At 35.3% G+C, this 19,952-nt stretch overlaps 1 protein-coding gene across 1 annotated transcript in view; it reads left to right on the top strand.

Annotated features, from left to right (window-relative positions):
* LOC111057041 (dystrophin, isoforms A/C/F/G/H) overlaps positions 1-19,952 on the top strand; it is a 608,133-nt gene that overhangs the window by 436,168 nt on the left and 152,013 nt on the right. The gene's annotated exons all lie outside the window — the stretch shown is intronic.

Raw genomic sequence — 19,952 nt, 5'->3', positions numbered from 1 at the left:
GCTCGCCCGAAAATTTTTAACTTTTTTGTTTATGGATTTTTCCGATTTTTGACTTCACATTCGGGGTCAGCTCGCGAAAATAAGTCGATTAAAAAAAAAAAAAATTGACCGGGCTCGCAGGGTGGCCGGGGGGAGGGGGTGAAACTTTGGCCATTTTGGCCAGATTTGAGCTGAGCGCTGCTGCAATCAAAGTGCAAAATCTGACCGCTAGATAGCGCGCATGTTTCAAAACGCAGCTTCAACAGGTTCGTGAGATATAGAGTACCGGTAAACTACACTCTGATTACCGTAGTTTTCTGGTACAATTATTGGATTTCAATTACTTTCGCAATTCAGAACAAAGAAAGCATACCGATGCTTTTTTTCGATAATAAATTCGTGTTTCAGTGCAAATAATCGTGTTATACAATAATATTTTCACATATATATTTACAATAATATATTACACATAACACAGATGTTCATAATTTATTTAACAAGCATAATATTTGTGGTTTCCCAACACATATTATTTTTATATATAGTGGGGGCCACAGAAAAAAAAAAAATAAACATTCAATCACAATGTGCCACTGCGAAGCGTGGCAGGGTACAGCTAGTATATATATATATATTATATATATATATATAATATATATATATATTATATATATATATTTATTTATTTATTTATATGAGAGTAATTGTTTATTAGGCATAAAACTGAAAGGTCATAGCTCTAGCAAATCTGAGGTAATCTGAATATCAGGAAATTGTCCAAGTATCTTTATTTTTTTCATTTTCAGTGGATACAATTACAAATCACATAAATATGATCGGGAAAGAACAACATGCATGGTCCAAAAATATTCTGTTCCACAATTTTGATAATGAATAATATGTCCGAAAAAATAGGTTGTTTTTAATAGTTTTAAGTAGTTCCAAAATTATCCACCAGGTTTAGTTGTAAACTAAGTACTTAAGCTGGGTTTGGGTGGATTTCAATTTGTCTAAATAACCTAAAGGATTATGTTCAATTATGTTTTAATGTGGGAGGTTTAGTTTATACTTTTTTTTCATTCAAATGGCAATGCGATGATTTACACAAAATGAAAAGTTTTTTGATCAGCTGTTTTAGCGCACTTGAAATTTGGACAATCTGGATGTCAACAATGTTTGTTATCGTCGACTGCGGAAGTTGAGGTTAGAAGTCCTATCCTACTCTGAAAATCGAATTTGAATAGTTTATAATATCTTATTTGTATTTCATTCATCCAAATAAAATGATAGTATCTTATTGCAGAATACTTAATTCAATTCTAGAAGCATAAACTAATTCCGTTTCATAATAAACTATTTATAAAAACGTTCAGCACCAATGGAACTGCCCAAGTAGTTTCAAAATTATCCACCAGGTTTCGTGGCAAACGCAGTACTATGAGTTTGGAAGTCGGATTCTATTATACTCCGAAAATTGAATTTGAATAGTTTATCTATATCTTTAAAAGGCTAAGCCCCAACAGACTGAAATCACACCAAACTATTGAGCCTAAAAACTTGAAATTTTGCACAATAAATGGTTAATGGTAGCCTCAAAACATCACTATGAAAGGATTTTCAGAAATTGGCCCCCCTGAGGGAGCTGGGGCCCCTCAAACATTTTGAACTTTTTAACCGCTCATTGCACAGCAAAGACATGAGGAACTTTTTTGTTCAGCTACGAGAAAAATTAGATCTATGCAGAAAAATTCCAATCAGGAGCACAGGGGGGTTCAGGACAGGGCATTTTTCGAAAGTTTTGATGTAAAATCACACTACAGCTCAAAGTAATTGTCCTACAAACTTAAAACTTCGCCCAAATATTCTTCAAACATGCTAGACGCGCACTAAGAACGCACTAAGAAGATTTTGAGATATTTTGTCTCTAAGGGTTTCAAAGGATGAAAAAGGATCCTATTAAGTAAGGTTATGAACATGGTAAGGTGAACGCCATATGAAACTGAGATAATTGACACATGATATTCTAACATATGTTGTAATCATTGGAAAGCATAAAATAATCTTATCAATCAGCTGATCGAATCAATTTTGCGTTGGTCGAGAGCGCGAGCTTACCACGTGTTTGTTCCATTGTTGTATGCTTGGCCAGTTCGGTTTGCGCATTCTATCAGCTGTATTATGGAGTCTCATACATTCCGATTAGAACAGAGCACAGAGATTTTCTTTGGTTAGGAGTTTGTTGATAATTATTTTTTCAAATTCAAATTTTATTGCCATCAAAAATCACATTGAAGACTTTCTCAATAGACAACAAGATTACAAAAACAAAATGTCAAACATGAACCTACATTTATTTGTAGCACGGCCAGGAAAAGACAAAATTGAGTACTAGCCGTATGTTCATTCAATATAACTTATATTATATTTCTTGTTAATATTTTGTGAATAAAAAGTACGAGTTGATGAGAGATGGGAGTAACTCCTTATATTTGATCCAAATGATTATTCATATTGTAGTAGGCGGGGTCACTGCAATCAAAAGTTTTTTATTCTGTAGCTAATAAATTTCATATGTATTGATTGTCCATAATGTATCCATTGTTCATAATGGAAGTGATTGAACTACTCAAAATTAATGGCTTACTGGTCCCTCATAGAATTTATAGTATTACTGGTGATTGAGTCTGGTTTTTTTTCAGTGTTGACTATTAATAATAAAGCTTTTTTTAAAACTAACTTATCCGGCGAACTTTGTACCGCCAAAAAGTCAATGTATCTCATGTCACACTTGACTTTATTTGGTGAATCATCAATTTTATCTGACAATAAATATTTTCATTTACATCTCAATACGGACGTTCTATGTGCTTAGTCATGCAGCATTCATTATTCCGAAAACATATTCTTCCCAATCAATTGGTAGTAACATCTATCAGTAAAGTGTTGATTTAAAAAAATAGATAGGTTGAATCAGTGTTTTTCAAAGATGAATTCAATGTTTTCATAGTTGTTGATTGTCAATAGATGGTCCAGGAAATATGCGATGTACGATGAATCACACAGAATTCCATATTCTTTCCATCTTCCATTTTAGGATGAATATAAGCTAAGCTTGATTAAAAAAAATGTACATTATTCTTTCATTCTTCAGTAATTCATGAATGCAATATGAACAACTCTCATGATGTTAATATTTTTTTTCAACATTTTCCAGATTTCAATGATAGGGGAGTGATAATTATTTTTAAAGGTCTTCTAAAGAACCATTATCTACAGCTGATACCAATCAACTTCACTTCAACTCCAAACTACCGTTTTAATACCAGTATACAATTTATCACACGGTGACGTGTTTATTACAGCTGGTAACAGATGCTGAATCATATTAGCACAATATGATCTTGAATCATGTTCATCTTTCCGTCCTTCGGTAGCCGCTCGTCCGACAATTTTGAAAACATAGGTCAGTAAAATGGATCAATGAATAATTCTTATTAGCCCTCTTTAAAATTTCTCTTCAGATACCATCCCCAATATTCACACAACATATTCCCAGTTTCATGCCGTTATGTCAAGTAGCCTACTTTTCAAGTCTATAGGGAACAAACAAACACACAAACAGACATTCATTTTTATATATAGATTTACATTCGGCTCAACAAAAGTCTCTCTAAATGGAGGTAGAATGATAAGGTTGACTACTTTCAGTTCTGTTGTTTTAACTTTTTTTTTCAAATCACTTTCAAAAAGTACATAATATGTAGTACCTACTATTGTGTTTGAGACACTTCTGGCGCTATCATAGTTTCACTACTATTATGTTCCACAGTCCTATCTATCTCTTGCAGTCGTTAACTATAGCTATAATAACGTAAAGAGCTGGCTTCTACACGTACGGGATAGGAAAATTATGTTTGACGCATCATCACGTCTGAACCACTGGACTAATTAACTTGAAATTTTGCATACATTCTTAATTAACCAAGGATGGTTATAGGCCTATTTTCAATTCTTCAAAATTTCATTACGTCAAGTTTTAAAATAGATCCTTGCGGAGCATGGGTTTCTGCTAGTAATATCTTATTTGTATTTGATTCATCCAAATAAAATGATAGTATCTTATTGCAAAATACTTTATCCATTTTCTAGAAGCATAAACTGATTCCGTTTCATAAACCATTTTGTAAACACGTTCACGTTCAAATCAGAATCAGCTGACTTCAAGGTTATTTTACAGCCCTAGGGTCGTAAAACTTTTACCGGCTTGGTCAGAAAACAATCATTTTCGGCCTCCATATGACGCACGAAAACCAGCTCATGAGACATCTAAGTGGGGCGAAATAGCCTGTACCATATGCATAGGCCGGCCTCATGTGATGGCTGGGAGGATATTTTATACGTCCTGAACTCTTGAATAAATTTATATTGTGAACATTTCACATTTCTAGAACCCAGGGTTTTAAATGACCATCAATCATTTTATGTAATTCCAATAGGTAATTTTTTGTTTCACAATTTAAAACAACTAATTAGTGTTTTCCATTTTCTGTCTTTACTTCAGATTCCTAAACAGATTAATTAAAGTAGCTAATTCCATCATCAATCACATTATAAATAATTGTTTCAAACATTAATTGATTCAATTAAGCACTGATTGAATTGGGTTTAAAAATTTATTCCCGTAACCGCTATTTCATTTTTTTCATTACCTCCTACAAGTTGGTTTGTTCCTGATTGAATACATCTAATATTCGTGTCTCGCTATATTTCTGTCAGGTAATCACGAATACGATTTGAAAAGATTAGAAGATTTGAAACTAACAGAAAGAATTCGCAAACAGAGAGAAATTTATCCTTTGAAAATATGAGATTACAAATGTTTACACGATCAGTGTCAGAAACTCGTGATTGATTGGGAGAGCAGAGTCCATGCATAATATTCTCGGCTAGAGTTTAACAGGCAACTGAAAAAGTTACTTTCTAAACCCCGCAATTCAATTTAAAGTTGACCCTTCTGGTTGAAACTTTTCACCGGATCAGATCGTTTACATAACTGAAATTGGCACTGAGAAAAGTGTTTCGTAACTTTTTTCCGATACACGAAGCTGAAAATTGTTTCCCCTTGTGCCATATAATCAGACAGGAGTCATTTGTTGGTTATGGCACCTGATCACTTTCTTTGGAAAAACTTTTGGAAATTCTATTTGAAACAAGTTTCAAACCGATAACAGCGCTCTTTCAAGTGTTGTGCAACACATTTTGAAAGTGTAATGGAAATTCATACTGATTTCTTCCCAAGAAAAATCGAGAAAGGTACTGTACGTGTATTTTAAAACTTCTCCACATCCCAATAGATGATACATATTGTGAAATATTAAATACGTTACATGGAAAAGTAACTTATTCATTATTATTGATCGAGTAGTCGTGTTTGTTGATTTAATTCGATGATTTAGACATGTTTGATTATCAACTTCCATAGAACTGAACTTTTAATTCAATTTAGAGAAAGTACAGGAATTTAGGACTCTTTTCTTCACTTGTTCTTCTTTATATTCACGGTTACACAACTCCCTTACAAGGACTATCAATATCTTTTTACTAGAATTCCTGTTGACGTTGTTAAAGGGTCATTTCTTTCTGGTTATTGAATATTCTGTGTGGGTTTCACCTCAACAGATTTCAGTTCCAATCCGCTGTTTATTAATCAATAGATCCCGAGTGAAAGTTTTTTATTTAAATTTAAGAGAAAAACAGTCGTATCCCAGATTTCATGTAATATTCGTCTCCCATGAAATAATTCCTCTGTTAGCGAAATATCGTTTTCCAATCAATCCCGTGAAAATAATAGATTCAATATTCTCTGCTGCATATTACTTTGTGAAGAAGAAACAAACGATCAGGGTAACCACACTGACGAAGCAGAGGAAATCGCCATTCAACCAGTCACACACTTGAGATAATGCGACAAAGCTGAGTCAATGGGACTGTGTCATTCTACAAATATGTAAAAAATCCTTATCCTTGATGTGAAGATCACGATGATGTTATTTTGTAATTTTATCTATTCCAGAGTACGAGTTACACCTGCTCTTAGTTAATAATTACATGGTATTTTTTAAAACCCTCAAAAAGAGAGAATTCTTATTTTGAACGTTATAGAATATGAAAATAATGAGAGAAATATTGAGTAATAAATTCGTATCATCCTGATCTTCCGCAATAAATCCTAACAATTGAGGGGATATAACACTCTGCAAACTCGAGACAAGAAACCAACTCATAGAAGCAAAGGAGATTTCAGTACTTGTCACAGAAAAAAATAAGATGCATAGGCGCAATAATGATGATGGAGTGCCAAAGAATACCCGAAAGCGGCACAAAAGGAAGGAGAAGGGAAGGAAGTGGATGAGGAGGATGAGAAGGAATGGTGAGAGAAGAAGGATGAGAATGAGCTCTATAATAATCAGGGATGAACCCAACAATGGCGAAGAAGTGTGTTGCCACTGAAAGGAAAGCGCGGTAGATTTTCAAACACTGTAGGAACGCTTCAAGACGAAAATTGTGAGATATGCTTCCATACAGATTCGCAAATATCGTTCTCTTTCAACAGAGTGGTGAAAATCTCTCCTAACAGTCGAATAAAACCCTTGATTCCTCTCTTCTGCCACGATATTTGCTCAGCATTGACTTGAGTACACCCTCACACAGTCCCACACTATACACTTCCGATTCTTTCTCTCACGTTCGCTACTATAACCAACCATAAGTTAGTTACTCACTTGAGAGCCAAATACATATTGATGATATACAGTTGCTCATACCAATATCGGCCAGGAGGAAAATTGTTTGTGAAATTCATGAAAGATATTTTTACAAAGCAAAATATATCCTACCATTTCTATTGTATTTCGTGATTAGTTCTCAAACGTCCCATTCTACTTTCATGTATTGATGTGAATAATAATTATAGTAATAACTTATGTAAATAATACAGTAATGTGCTACATTATTCTCTGACATGCTCTTTTTCTACTGTAAATAAACACAAAATCACTGGAAGTTTCAATGCTGATTGTTGAATTTATTCTCTTTAAATTTATCTGTAAATAAGAATATCAATTGCTTGCATCATGTTTCAAGTGCGACAATATTTCTCAAAAATCATTGAGTCTCATTGGAATATCATTGATCCTTTCTATTCATTTACTTTTTCTGTTTCAGGTGAGCTTAAGATACATTCAATTTGGACTATACTCTTAGTTGTGAGTCGCAATCAACAGTTTGAACATTCCTAGTAAGTATAACCAATGTATTTGAAAGTTTGAATCTCAATCCATGTCTGATCGACGTTCGAATGAATGACGTATTTCCCCAGATAATTCAATGATGAAAACACTTCATTCACATGGGCTACTTCTTAAATTAATAAAACAATATAAAAAAATCTTGAAGCACCCCTTATTTTTTAATAGTTGAACTATTTTAAAGTTTTTTTAAAAAATAAAGGGTGCTTCAAGATTTTTTTATATTGTTTTATCAATTCAATGATGAATTATACTGAAAGATAATGTAGTTTGATACTCAGTTTTTTTCCACATTATTCAATTAAGGTATTCATGTAAAATGTATGTGATAATGTATTCAACTTGCGTGTACTAATATACTGCCTATCCTTCCTGCTCCATGTAGTTTATGTTTCTTGAAAGTGGGTAGCGAATAATAATGTGTGTCAATAGTATTTAGGAATTCATTAAGAAGCCTTGACAGGTCCTAAAGTTTTTACTGCCGTCTCATTTCCACCAGAGTAATATAATCGCTTGCTAGAATTAATATTTCAGAAACCTAAGAAAACTCAGTTATTATTCCTGTGAGTTGCTTGAGTCATAAATGTCATGTACACGTTCTTCCATTATTCATTCTTCGTCTTATTTCCTTGTCAAGCTAAGAGTTTCCACTTGAAATTGTGTATTTATGGAATCAATTACTTATTCCCGTTACTTATGACTCGATTGAATCAAGTACGCGATCAATTTTAGATTTGATCGAGAGATTTCTACTCTTTGTGAAGGTACCCGCATGGTTTCAATTGATTTTTGTTACATATCCAATCACCCTTTATAGTTTCCTATAGAAATTATTGATTACTGTCTTCCATAAATTTTTTATTTTTATTCATTCATTTATTACAATATTACATACATAAAGAAAGTAACATTACACATATGCAAGCTCTTTCGAGCATGACCGCATATGGGAGTATCAAATACATACATATAAATTATGAATTTCACATGATACCGATTAATATATATATATATATATATATATATATATATAATATATATATATAATATATATATATATATTACATTTGAGTGTTTCGCGGATGGATATATTATATGTAAAAGAATTAACCGGGTACATCCACAGTGATTTGACTTACTTGAGTCTGACGTTTCGTCGCCATCGCAGACATCTTCTGAGGGTGGCGTCGAAATCAGTGTGGATTTCGACGCTACCCTCAGAAGATGTCGTCTGCGATGGCGACGAAACGTCAGACTCAAGTAAGTCAAAACAAACGGATGTACCGGTTAATTCTTTTATATATAATATATCCATCCGCGAAATATATATATATATATATATATATATATATATAGATATATATATATATATATAATATATATATATATAGTACATCCACAGTGATTACTATATATATATATATATATATATATATATATATATATACTATATATATATAGTATTCAACAAGAATGAACTTTGAAGGTTTGATCATCAGAAATGTTTCCTCTCTTAAATTCTAACTGACAATGATATTAGTTGAGCATTAAGAACATATGAAGGAAGTACTTGAAAAATTGTTTAAGTTTACAGCGACGACGATACAATAGCCATAAAAGTGAAGTCTATCACATTATGAGAAACTTAAAACAAAGAAAGATACTAAAAAAAACAAAAAAGATACTACACAATAATGTTGTACATGCACTCAACATCTTGTTCGGGCATAGCAATTAGATAAAAAAAGTAATCTACGTTTAAACAGATGTGGTGATACTACAAGTGAAATTTCCTCCGGCAACCTGTTTGAGAATTTACCTTGCAAAAAAAGAAACGATTTGCGAAAAAAAGTTTAGTTAGGCCTTGGAACCCTTATCTCTCCAGCTGCACGAGTCAACGGCCCCTGCCCAGCAAAATCTACTGTATTGCCTTGATTGCCATTGGCCCAATAAAATTGTAACAAAACTTTGTAAATGAATATAGATCGGAGGCTCAAGATGTTTAGACCGCTGAAAAGGTCAGCACGCATAGCAGGAGGTTCTTGGATGAATCTGAGCAAGGATCGCTGTAGAGTGATTAGAGGTTTCAAGTGGGTAATGTAGGTACATCCCCATCATAAAATTCCATACGAAGTTCTGGAGTGAGCTAAGGCTAAGGAGAAATATATGTTTTTCAGTACAGAATTAGGACATAATTTGTTTATATGATAAAATCGGTGGAGAAGCAATCTTAGACTTTTTTCAATGTTCGAATATGCTCCTTCCACAGAAGGCCATACTCCATCAACACACCCAAATATTTTACTTTTCTGGGCTGTAATATTTCACAGCAAACACAATCAGCTTGATTTATACGGTTAATATTGTGGTATTTTAGCGGGGTTTTCAATAATCTGAAGTAATCATAACTTCTATAGGTTTCAATACTATTTATAATTGGAAATATATTTTCAACATAAAATTCATATCATCAAATTATTATTATCATCGACAAGGTAATTGTAATCAATTCCTTCGAAACATACTACCAAATCCATAGATTAGAATTCTCAGTGTTCAATGCTGTGATTTTGCAGGTATTATTACTATCGTTGTAATTTTGGAATCTGCGGCATGCAGCCACGGTTTTCATTAGACAGGTGATGGAGATCACCTTGCAATTCAGGCATCCATTCACATTTCGCGAGCACTTTTACCCTCGTCCACAAATCTTCGGGGAAGTCGTTTTGTTGTAAATGTCCCGAATATTCACGAGCGCCGGAATTCCTCACGGGACGTGCTCGGAAATTTCCGCCGGCGAAAATCGTATCGCGAGAGCAAGTGGTTCCTGGAAAAGGAAAAAGTGTGGGGTGGTTTGCGGTATTATAAGTGGTTCCATTTGAGACCTCTTAAGAGTGGGATTTTGCTGCAAGAAAGGAATTTCCTTGAGGTCGGTCTCAGACCGGCTTCAAGCAAATGAGAACTGTAACTGGTGGCCATGTTTCTACTCCTACTACTAATTCTCCTTCTTCTGCTACTGATGTAACTGCTTCTTCTGTTGTTGTTACTGCTGCTGATGCTAGTGCTACTTTTGGTGCAGTTACTGCTACTGCTGTTGCTGATGGAACTGCTACTCCTGATTATGCTGCTCCTTTCTTTCCTCTTCAACCCCATGTTACAGTTATTTTTGTGTTTTCCACACCGCGTCGTTCAATTCCTTCTAGCAACGAACTTCTTGTTCCTTTCAAGAAAATTCTGTTAATTTCATAGAACAGGCAAACTATATCAACTGTGCCTTATATTTTCCACTATCATGATTATTTTGTTTATTAGAGCTCTGTTGTCTCGGTATTTAATCATGCTCGTTTGTCGCTATGATCTTTGTGGTCTTACAATTCCATTACAATCTCTTTGTAAATGAGAATTTGTGAATTTGTTTGTCTACTATGTATTTTCACTTCAATGTACAATCATTATGATATCCCCAGTCTATGATGAACTTTGTCTACTATTGAAAAGGAAACAAATGAATCAGATCAGTACTGTATTTTCACAATTTCAACACTAATTGCCGGCTACTAGGATTGCTGGTACGACTTGCGTTGCACCCTTGAGTCGGCTAGCGCTACATGGTCGTGGATTCGAATCCAGCCGGCATGCATGAACATTTCATGATCACCTCATTAAATCATATTTGCTCTTCCCATTACTCACGCACAAGCAAAAATCTCATGTGGGCATCATCTGCACTGAAAAAAAAATGGAATGGTTACAATACTCTACTAAAATCGCTAAAACATAACTGCAGTGTATTATACTACACTATATTACACTACTAGTGAATTATTACTGTACTATATTACACTGCAACAAGCTACAGCAAAGAAACTATAATAAACATGCTAAAAGCTTTGATATAACTGTAGTGTACTGGAATACGCACGTGTACTATAAACTGCACTCATAAACTTGTTAGAAAAGAAGATTCAGGTTGTTGGAATTGATCAGAATTATTGCCAGCACACATGTAGAATCGACATGCATATAAATGAGGGTGCATTTGTTGTGGGATGCAAAGGGGGGGATACACGGCAGGCAGATCCATTGATTTCCCATCGGAAACATCTTGCCCATTAACGAGAAGGTGTAATGCAGTCAGAGCGACACAATTAGCCATCCAGGTACCCCCTAGGCCCCCCTAGGTGCTCCCCGGCGCCCCTACAGTGGGCATCGCTCAAATTTAACGGCCTACCTTTGGCTATTCCAACCTGCAAAGGTCATGCGTCATAACTCCAATATTACTCTTCCCCTCCCCCGACCATTAATACTCTTCCTCACATTGCAACGATTGTTCTGATCTGACTGGATCTTTCACATTGATCGATTTATTATCAATATAAATGTATTTGGGTACCATATTCAATATCTACAACTAGATTTCTGAAATTAAATGAAAGGAAGTTTAATTCTGTTACAAATAAATATGCGAGTATATAATAGATGGAATATATAATTTGATCATGATCAATCGATTGCTGAATTTGACATTCACTTATTTCGATTGGCGTTTGGTGTTAGAGAAGTTTGCTGGAGTGCGTACATTTCATCGTCATGCCCTGAAGCAAGTTGGTTGCAACAGGGGAGATGGTAAAGTTCACAAGCAAGTCACCTGGATAATCGTGTTCCTTGCTGAATTGTCTGCTTGCTCCTGAGAGGAGATAGAAAAGAGAAGCGAGTGTGAGAGAGTAAATGAGTAAGACAAAGAGAGAGATAGGGAAGTAGTCAGTGTGTGTGAGTTGACTGTACAGGTGTAGAGAGCGTAATAGATGCATGCTTGTGCTCGCATAAATTATTGTTATAATTTCAGGAGAGCGTTCCTGTATATCTGTCTGAGAATGGTATGGGAGTTTAAGTTTGTCTCCGACCAATCCTGGAACAACCCAAGTGTAAATACTCATCTCGGTTCACTGTTTGTTTATTCCGATTCGTGTACCTTCTTGAAGATAGGAAAACAATCATGTGATATCGAGATCTTGACGTTAAGTCGTTTTCTCTTGCGTAAACATAGCACGATTGTGTCTCCTTCATGTTTCGGAACATCTCTTCCTTTTTCTAACCTCTCAATTTTTCATAATTCCATCATGCTTATTATAATATTGCATCCAATCCATTGAGCAAACATTTTTTTCTGGACAATCCTTGATCAATGAAATGAAAGTAGTAACTCTTCAGATCAACACTTCCTATAATAATCTCAATCATTATTCATGAATATCAAACTCCAATTTGAGTGATAATCTGGTTTTTAAAACTCCCGATACAAGGGTTCTTCCACACAGCCTATAATTTCATCGCTTAGATGTTTTATTATACAGATATTAAAGATTTGTTGAACCTTTTCGAATCTTGATGTTCCTGAAGTAAAGAAGGTCAGTTTAGGATTTATAATATAGACAACCTATAGACTAACCTATATATTTATACGGAGGTTACGATTAATAATTTTAACAGTCATGAGCAAATGCCTGTTTGTATGGTTGTATCTTTCCACGTTCAGTTATTGTGATGCATATTTACAACGGATCACAATAAATAACACATTATTTGTTTCATGTAGTCTAGTTAAGTAATTTGTTTGAATCTAGCGATGTACTCATCTATTTCACTAGCTATGTAGTTTGCAGTAGGCAATTTCTTCTTTGATTCGAGAGTATCATTATTAAAACTTAGCTTGATTAAACATTCCAGGAACATGATATACTTGAAACTTATAAAACACATACAACAATATGGGATGAAATTTGATGTTGATATCATAATGATGTTGATAGGATTTTCTATATTAAAAAATTCACGACTCAACGTGATTTACAGTCCACTATCACCGATTTCGTCCATCAACTCATTCATTTCATTCACGTCTCTGTGAAATGAATTTATTTTCGCTCAAAAGCGTCCTCCTTCATTATGTTAATTGATGGATGGTGGCAGACCCACCCTACCCACAAGTGGGTGACACTCACACGTATGATGAGTGACGGAGAAAATAATTGAGAAGCAAAGAAAAAGGACGAAAAGAGGAGAAGACGAATATGAACAGCAAAGCAACCACTCGTCGTATTCACCGTCTACTTGCTCATTATTCTCTAATTAAACGCCTGCATTTTTCCGCCGGGAAATCTCATTATAGTGGCACGATAATAATGGGAAATTCACGTTTATTTCAAGGGAGCCCGAGTTGGAAAAACGAGATCTACAAGATGTGGAGTGAATGGATGGTTAGAACAGAAGGATTGAGTAGTTGTAGATGGTTTTGGGGTCTCCTTAGATAATCGTCAACCATTTTCTATGGTAAGTTCAATGCGATAGTCATTTCGTTAGCTTAATAATAATTATTAAAATTCCTCATTCATCAGCTTTGTAATGATATTCACCAAGACTTTTCAAAAAGTACACGCGAACATGTTAGGCTCGATTTTTAGTCTAATTTAGTAAGCTTTCATGCTTTTTGCCTCACAATCCCCTAAGCCTGAAGTGAAAATTCAATTCAGGACTCTTTCCAGCTCTCTAATGACTTGTCCATCTCTTGTTTGCATTAATAACTGTTCTTCAATAACTGAATGCATTAATTAAATTAGCGTTTCTACTTTGTGTTTATAAATTTTCAAGGTACGTTGAAGTTGTCTTCATTAAATGAACGAATTATAACTTCTCAGTTCTCAAGTTCAATACATATTTGATGGTTTTAGGATTTACTCATATTATGATGTCACCATTCTCAATATATTTTCTTCTAAAAATGCTATTCTCTCCAACTCGAAATAATTGAACAATGTGTACTCTTCCTCTATCCTTGAATTGATAGATAAGACATTTCACTGGAATTTCGGCGATTATATTGTGAATTTAGTTTTTTCCCGATGATACGGAAGGTGGAATATTTTTTGAAGTGTAGTGAAAATTACTCGTCTTCTCCCCACAATCGCCCCAGGATGTCTCATCCTGATCGAATAATCATATTTCTTTACAATAAGACAACTAACTTGTATTCTAGCAAACTCATTTATAAAATTTTCAAATCCTTCAACACAATTGACTTCGAATAATTTATCATATAAAGTCGCCTGTGAAGTAAACACCCCAATCAGGCTGAGAAATTTCATAAAAAGAAATATTCATCTAAATTCTACTCAATCAACGCATATGAGCTAACGCAACTGACCATGAATAGTTAGTTGGCAATGCTGCCAACTGCCTACATTTTAAATGGCTCTTATAGGGTCAGCGCAGAATAAGGTAGGCCTCAGATGATAGGGGACTCCGAACGGCTACATTTCGTCATATATATCTGGACTTTTCATTCGTGATTTTGTTTCCAGTATCTTGCTCCTCCTCATTCACCTCATTTATCTTCTCTGCCTCCTCCTTCCACTATACCTCTCATTCATTTCTTCGCTTTCCCTTCCTCTTCTAATCATCTAATAGTATATTTCGCACCTAGGGCCGAAAATGAAACTTTTCCGGCTCGAAACAGGTTTTCAAGTCCGAGGCCGTAGGCCGAGAACTAGAAAAGATTGAGAGCCGGAATAGTATATTCGCACCTAGGGCCGAAAATGAGACTTTTCCGGCTCGAAATCGTTTTCAAGTCCGAGGCCGTAGGCCGAGAACTAGAAAAGATTGAGAGCCGGAAAAACATTTTTGCCCGTGGTGCGAACGCTATTTTTCGCCACACACAAAAATATACAATATATATATATATATATATTATATATATATATATATATATATATATATGAGAATAATTGTTCATTAAGCACTTCCGAAAGCAAAAGTGGATGGTCATAGCTCTAGCAAATCTGAGGTAATCTGAATATCAGGAAGCTGTCCAAGTGTTTTTATTTTTTATTCTGATTTGTCTAAATAACCTAAAAGATTGTGTTCAATTATGTGGGAGGTTGAGTTTATACTTTTTTATTCTTTCAAATGACAATAAGATGATATTATTATAAATGTTTTAATTATTGAAATAATAAACACAAATAATGAAAAGTGTATTGATGAGCTGTTCTAGCACACTTGAAATTTGGCCAATCTGAATGTCAACGTCAACAATGCTTGTTGTCATCGACTTGGGAAGTTTAGGTTAGAAGTTCTATCCTACTCTGAAAATCTAATTTGGATAGTTTATAATATATATCTTATCTGTATTTCATTCATCCAAATAAAATGATAGTATATTATTGCAGAATACTTTATTCAATTCTAGAAACATAAACTGATTCCGTTTCATGAATTATTTGTAAAAACGTTCAGCACCATGGATATTGCCCAAGTAGTTCCAAAATTATTCACCATGTTTCGTGATATACGAAGTACTATGAGGTTTGAGGTTAGATTCATTATACTCTGAAAATTGAATTTGAATAGTTTATAATATCTAATTTGTATTTCATTCATCCAAATAAAATGATAGTATCTTATTGCAAAATACTTTATTCAATTCTAGAAGCATAAACTGATTCCGTTTCATAAACTATTTTGTAAACACGTTCACATCGAATCAGAATCAGCTGACTTCAAGGTTATTTTACAGCCCTAGGGCCGTAAAAATTTTACCGGCCTGGTCAGAAAACAATCATTTTCGGCCTCCATATGACACATGAAAACCAGCTCATTACATCCAAGTGGGGCGAAAAATAGAATTTCATAACTCTTTTCTTCTGTCCCTCTCTTTCCTAACAACATCAATCGGACCTGTTTCCGTAATATTTTTGCGACCAACCTCTCCAAAAGCTCCCTTCCAATACTACCTTTACACATCCGGTTTTTCTTTCATCTCTTCCTCTTCTCTTTCTTCTTACAAGCACCGTTCTATATCAGCATAGTTCATCATCATTTCTGATCTTTACTCTCTCATTTCCCTCTTTTCCTTCAGGACGCAGAATCTTACCTCTCTTTTTCGGAAAGGGAATATTATGATCCATCCATTCAATCTATTTATTGAATAATTTTCCAGATTACTATAAATATTTCAGATCAGGTGAACTAGTCGTTTGATATAGTGTACAATGAATATACAATTCAATAGATTCATTGCATCCAATTCGTCTCAGATCGCAGTCCTCTGTTCAACTTTCTTCTAGTATTTCTCTCCCTTTCTACTAGTTTCTACTGTTACATCCTATCTCATTTTTCTTTGTATTTCTCTTTCACTTTTTCTTCCCTTCGTCTTCATTCAGGCTCTTCCTTTCTCAATCCAATTCCTTCCGCTATTTCTATTTCTTCTCCTTTCCATCCTCATTATGTTGTTTATCACTCTTCTTCTTCCACTTTTTCTTCTTCTCCTTCTCTGTAACATACATGACTAGATAACTCGAATAATCTAATCTATTTATTCTCTTTTTCCCTCTCCTTCCTCTTCTTGTTTCCTCCTGTTTTATCTAATTTTCTCATTTTTTTTCTCCCACCCCGTTTCCTGCTTCTCCTTTCCTTCATTCCTTGCACATTCGTTTTCACTCTCCCATTTCTCTCTCCAACCCTGTTTCTTCTTCCATTTTTGCACCGTTTGCCGTCCATCGTACAAACCCCCCCCTCCACCCCAATTACCCCGAAGGGATGAAACAAACTGTATGGTATAAGTTTTGTATTCCATGCCCGTTTCCCTCGAAGGCAAATGGCGTCCAGAATTTATTTGCGACCATTTGTCTCTCCTACAAATCCATGAAGATGGAATGTTTTCAGTAGCAGCTAGAAAGCTATCTGAATTCCAGCTTAGCATCTACTATTCAAATTACGTCTAGTTTGTTCTGACCTATTAGTTATGACTGATTGCTCAGATTTGTGAATTTCACTTCTGTCCTGGAAATTATTCTCCTAGATCGAAAGTTCAGTTGTGATATAAAATCACGAATTATTCATAGTAAAAATGTGAAAATGTATATCTTTCCTGTATTACTACACAATGGGAATGTTAGATCAAAAATATCTAGTCAGTTCCACCAGGAGTGCTCTATGGTCATTTGCTTTCATGCATTGAGCTATCAACTCTATGCATTATGAGTATTGTCAATTTTACAAAAGTTTCAAGAAAAAATGAATTGTAAGAATTGAAAACCCAGTTCATGAAATCTTCAAACCATACCTAACTATACAGACGTACATACCTAACTATACATACCTAACTGTACGTAATTTATCATTTTCCTTACACTTCAAATCCTGACATCTTGAACAAAGATTTCTGATAAACGTTTGAAAGGAACCGAATAAAATTATTGAGAGTTCTCCCTTGAAGCTTAAATTTCCTTGTTTGTTACAATAACATTGAATTGAATATTGGGGAAATTCATCACAAAACGTTTCAAAGTGACACACCAATTTTTGCTGTCGGTTTCAGCCATTTCGTGAATGCAAGTATACAACAAATATGCATACGTTGACATCTTTTCTGAGAATTGCAGATTGGCAGAATTTTTGCAAATGCTGTATATTTGTCTTCTATTAATAGATGGACTGCTCCAGGCGGATCGATGGTGGGGGGTTGTGGGAAGGGAGGATTTGGTTTGGTCCTCGGTCAAGTATATAAACAGAGTGCAGGTAGATAGTCTCCTCCTCCTCCTCCTCCTCCTCATTTTGCCTACCTTAGCTCTTCCTCTCACTTCAGATCCTTCTACTCCTTTTTCAAGTTCTATTTCCTGTCCTTCTCTCTTGGAATAGTACGTCTCTTCATCTCTTCTACTTCTTCTTCTTCTTCTTCTTATTATTATTATTATTATCCTTCTTCCTCTCCTCCTCCACTTACTACTTCTCTTCTACCTCCACCACCACTCCACCCGTTCGCCCTTCTCTCCCTTCTCCATCTGCTCACCATTTTGCTCCTCCTCTCACTCCCCCTTCTCCTCCTCCTCCTCCTCATCTTACTTCTCCTCCCCTCACTCCTGCTGTTCCTCTCCTCTCCTTATTGCTCTTATGACTCCCTACTCCTCACTATTCCTTATTCTGTCCTCTACGTTCCTGTTATCCGGCTCCCCCATCCTGATCACAATCTATTATTTCTTTTGCTTCTTCTTATTGTCTCCATTTTCTACCACTTTAACTGTTCTTCCTGCCTCTACACTATCTCATTCTCTGTCCCTCTTCTTAATCAAACAATCCTTCTCCCCTTCTCCCCTGCACCACACAACTTCTCAACCCTACCACCTTCATATTTTACTCGTCTTTCATTTTGTCTTCTCTCTCCAATCATATTTTGTTCTTTTTCCTCTTTATCTCTTGGTTATCGTTTTCTTCTCAACTCTCTCCATTCATTGGTCAGTTGTTAGAGAGGGCCGGCTGCGCCCTAACTTTGCCCCTCTGGGATTGAATCTCCAAATCCACCTTTTCTTATCATACTGATCTCTTTGTATTACTCAACTCTCTCAACCTCTAATCATTGTTTCTTTCCATTTTACGTTCTTTCCATCCCATCATATTTCCTCCTTTCCGCTTACTAGAAGCATTTCAATTCTTTTTATTCCTCTTGCTTCCTCCACGTTGTATACTCCTTCTTTCTTCATTGTCTTCTCATTTTACTCTTTTGTCTTGTTTTGTCCGTCTCTTACTTCTCCATCATCTTCATCTTCCCCATCTCCTCCACATCCATATCTGTATTATCTTCTTGTCCCACTAATTCTATTTTTCTCTATCTTTCTCAACAATTCCTCTTTCTCCACACTGTTTCCTCTTCTCAACTTCTACTCCCAATCTATATCTTCATCTATTTGTCATCATGCTCCCCTTCTTCTCTTTTTTCCCTCTACAACACCTCCTCCTTCCTATCTTCCTGTTCTTACACCCTATGCTCTTTCCTCTTCTGCTTGTTCACAACTTCCACCCCTTTCTCTCCCGCCTCTCATCCTTCACTCCCTCCTCCATATTCGCCACCTCGTCCACGTACTCCTCCTCCTCCACACACACTTCAACCCCGTAATCCTGATAAGGGTAAATATAGCATCATGTGGATAACGATCGGCTTACCCAAGCCGTAAGCTTCTGTAACGTGTTGCAGTGAGTCCGTTGTCAGCTGAGCTGATATGTTGACATGACATTTCCATCCTCTGCTCTGCTCTGTTCTGCTCTACTCGCTCGCTTCTGAATTGGTGAACAGCGTCGAGATGGAACCTACCAAATCTGGCCTCGTTTCTCACAAACGTATGTGCACTTATAGATTCCAGTGCAACATAGTAGTGCTTCACAGGCCATATTTCAAAGGTTGCATTGAAGGCTGTTGTAAAATAGTATTGAGTTTGATGATTATTTTCCAAGCAATGTAAATTGAAACGAATAGAAAAATCAAATTAATTGGGTTTTTCCTGAGTGATTTGTCCCATAGAATAAGAATAGATTGTTTCCTCTTTGCTTGTACTCAATCGAATTATCCAAGGATTGAAAGAAGATGAAACTAAAATTGTTCCAGATAGATCGAATTTTATTCGATTTACAGCTTATAAATCCGGATCAAATAATCAAATTTCGAGAATTGATCTTATTTTGTAAATTTGTTGAATTGAATTTTGATAGAGAATACTCGTTTTATCTAACTTTTCTTCTTCTTAGTCCCTGAAATAGGTTGATGGAGGTAGGATCGATAGATTAAACCATTTTTTTCGAATAGATGCTTGAAAAAAATGTGAAAATGAGTCTTTTGAG

The sequence above is a fragment of the Nilaparvata lugens genome, chromosome 7, assembly GCF_014356525.2.
Source record: "Nilaparvata lugens isolate BPH chromosome 7, ASM1435652v1, whole genome shotgun sequence".
Classification (NCBI taxonomy): domain Eukaryota; kingdom Metazoa; phylum Arthropoda; class Insecta; order Hemiptera; family Delphacidae; genus Nilaparvata; species Nilaparvata lugens.
This window is presented reverse-complemented; position numbering and strand designations above follow the sequence as displayed.